This window comes from Panicum virgatum, chromosome 2N (genome assembly GCF_016808335.1).
Source record: "Panicum virgatum strain AP13 chromosome 2N, P.virgatum_v5, whole genome shotgun sequence".
Taxonomy (NCBI): Eukaryota; Viridiplantae; Streptophyta; class Magnoliopsida; order Poales; family Poaceae; genus Panicum; species Panicum virgatum.
In genome coordinates this window covers 61,930,391-61,933,574 of record NC_053146.1, presented here as the reverse complement: position 1 = coordinate 61,933,574, position 3,184 = coordinate 61,930,391, and the positions used below count along the sequence as shown (strand labels likewise).

The 3,184-nt window shown below is 42.7% G+C and overlaps 1 long non-coding RNA gene across 1 annotated transcript; it reads right to left on the bottom strand.

Moving 5' to 3' along the window:
- Positions 1–803: 803 nt before the first annotated feature.
- Positions 804–2,801, bottom strand: LOC120661655. Its single transcript, XR_005669988.1, has 2 exons — positions 2,372–2,801; positions 804–1,367 (listed from the first exon to the last, which is right to left on the bottom strand). It is a non-coding gene; the product is annotated as an uncharacterized LOC120661655 (long non-coding RNA).
- Positions 2,802–3,184: the final 383 nt, after the last annotated feature.

The window sequence follows — 3,184 nt, the reverse complement described above, 5'->3', positions numbered from 1 at the left end:
GTGGACAAATTGAGCACCAAGCAACTGCTACCGCAAAACAGAGACTATGCATTGGACATGTTCCTGATCTATATGTTGACTTTGTTTATCTTCTCAGGGTTTTTAGTTGCAGATACTGGTTCACACAGGTTGGGCTCTTGGTAGTTTACTATCTGAATTTCTGTAGTTGACTGTCGACTGATAGGACCTCAAAGTTCGTGTTGTTATAAAAGAACAAAAAGGATTCAATCACACTATGTACATCATTATGCAGGTATGCACTTGTCTTGATCACGAGCTATAATGTGTGGGATCTGATAGGAAGATACGTACCACTGATCGAGCAAATCAAGCTGAGGGCTCGAAAAGGGCTTCTAGTTGCTGTCGTTTCACGGTTATTGCTCATCCCTGCATTCTACTACACCGCAAAGCTAAGTATGGCGATCAGGGCTGGATGATCAAGCTAATGTCATTTCTGGGTTTGAGCAACGGATATCTCACCATGTGCGTCATCACTGAGGCATCCTCAATCCATCTTGAACCAAGATGTTAAGTATGTGAACACAACATCTAACGTGTAGATGTTCTCCGTCAAGCATCAGATCATGCTTGCAATCTGCTACAAGCAACTCGCATGCAGAAGTGTTATTGCTAGCGTTGTCTAGTGTCAAGGTAAAGATCTTTTCTCTTATTTCCCAATCAGCAAGACATTTCAACAACTCATCTTCAATTGCATAGCCTAAGTGAGGATACTCTAGTTCTTTGAACATATTTTTTTATTAATCCTGAACTCTGCATCAATGTAGTGAGCAGTCATTGCCATGTATCCCAAGTTCTGTGACGATGTCCAAATATCTGATGTCAAGCAAATATGAGAATCCAAATTCTGGAGTTCAACTTGAAGCTCTCTTTTCATCTCTACATACTTTTTCAAGCAAACATTACGGATTACTTGACGACCCCTAACTTTAAAAGTTGGTTGGAAGGTCTTGATCCATGAATGGACGTAAGGGTCTTCAAACTTTAGAAAAGGAATTTCAGCATGAATGATGTACTTTATCATCTCTCTACGACAAATTTGGGGGTCAAATACAAAAGGTTCTGCTGAGGGTTGCTTACTGAGAGTGGCTTTGAAATTGTCTGATAGGAGTACTAATTGCAGGGCAAGCACTAGCAATGTGACCTCTTAGACTACTAGTTGCAGACTTAGTGTTCAAGTGTATTCCGCAGTACTTGCAAATAGCCTTCATATCACCATCCACATCGACTAAGTTCTGCTCATAGTGTTCCCAAATATTGGACCTTGTACGACGTGGTGTTTGGGATGTGGATAACTCCATAGAATCATGACTTGTTGAACTACCAGAAGCGGTGGATGACATGTTTACCTACTTAATAATAAGATATGATTTGTCACCAAAATGAAAACTGTGCACAAATATATCAAAAGAGTCAATAATAGTAACATTTCTGGAAACATTAATTTTGTCCTATAAGACCTCTATTAACAATTTGCCCATACAATCACCCCTCTTGCTGATTGACATGCCTCCATGTCCAGAAGAATTTTTGGATAAAACGTCATAGAGAATAGTTATGGTTCCCTGTTGGACCATATGGTGTCACTGCAGATCCAACATTTTTGAATCTGGAGTTCTTTAGCCACATGGAAAGGTATACTCAGATAGGATTTGGCTCTAATCTTGCGTAGAGAAACGCCTACCCTACAGATGTTGTTAGGAAAGTGATTGTTAATTTTAACAGTGGAACAGGGTAGGGTTTTCTTTTGGCTTACAGCTGATGTAACAAAGTGTAGATAATCCCTCTGTTTCACTATGTTTTGTCCATGGCACACCATGCGCACCAGTCAGATTAGGAGATATCACACTTGCATTGGGCGTGTTTAGTTTGCGAAAATTTTTGGGTTTGACTAGTGTCCAATCATGGACTAATTAGGCTCAAAAGATTCATCTCATCATTTACAGCTAAACTGTACAATTAGTTATTTTTTTAAATTACATTTATTGCTCCATGTATATGTCCAAAATTTCGATGTGATGGGAAATTTTGAATTTTTTTGGAAACTAAACATGGCCTTAGGCAGCAGGAACATAATAAGGAGGCTCACGTTTGTTAAAGCTGAAGCCTTAAAAATAAACTAAATCTCGGAAGCATCAAGTCAGGAAGTCACAGAGTGAACTCCGCTACTCCATATCTGAAATTCTGTGACCGCTAGCCTACAATAATGATCCCTCTGATTCCAAGAAAAAGTTATAGTGATTGATCATTCATAACACATCTATGCAACAGCAAACGACCTAAAACTGATCGATCTAGATGGGGAAAGGGTGGAGGATCGATCCATGAGAGAAAGGGAGGAGGATCTCCATACCTAGCGGATCTGCCGGCACGCGCGCACCGGCCAGCCGCCGGCAGCGAGCACACGCATCAGCCGCCGGCGTGGACTTCGTCTACGCCACCGCCGTTTCGCGTCCGTCGTGGTGCGTTCAACTGGTGGTGGTGCGGCGCCGCTCTTGCCTCCGCCGCCGAGGGCAACCAGTAGCACACCACGCCGAACTCAACTGACCCATTCTAACCCTAAATCCAAACCGAACCAGCCCAATAGCATTTCAGTCCAGTTACAACCAAACCGTAACAGCTCAAGTGGAGAAACCGAACTGTAGTCTGTAGACACCAGGTTTAACTCAAACCGTTATCAGATTGATATATAAGTGCTCCGAGCTCATCATACGAGAATCACTGTGTATTATAACATCTGACCAAGGTGTCTACATGATGGTGGATGCAGGGACCGGAACAAAACGTTTTGGGCAACTTGCTTGTGCTCTGCCTCTTGGGAGGCATCTTCTGCGGGGCCATCCTCGATTGGATGATGGGTGACCTGATCATGTAGCGTGTGTTCCTCTCGTCGTCTCCCAGTGTGCGGTTGCAATCAAATGCCACGCGGCATCTGGATCAGCTTCCACCGACGATTTCACTTCCTGTCGCACGTCGCGCCACATTTCTCACGAGTTCATATCTGCGCAAAAAAAAAAGGGAAGACTGGAAGAAGCATTGTTCATCTATACGGCCGTTTACACCATTTACAGATGTGTAAATGCTACTCGATAGGTAGCCATGTAGATCGATTAGCAGTGTAAAACTGAATAAAACCGTTTCGACCGTACCAACTTTTTGCTAAAGG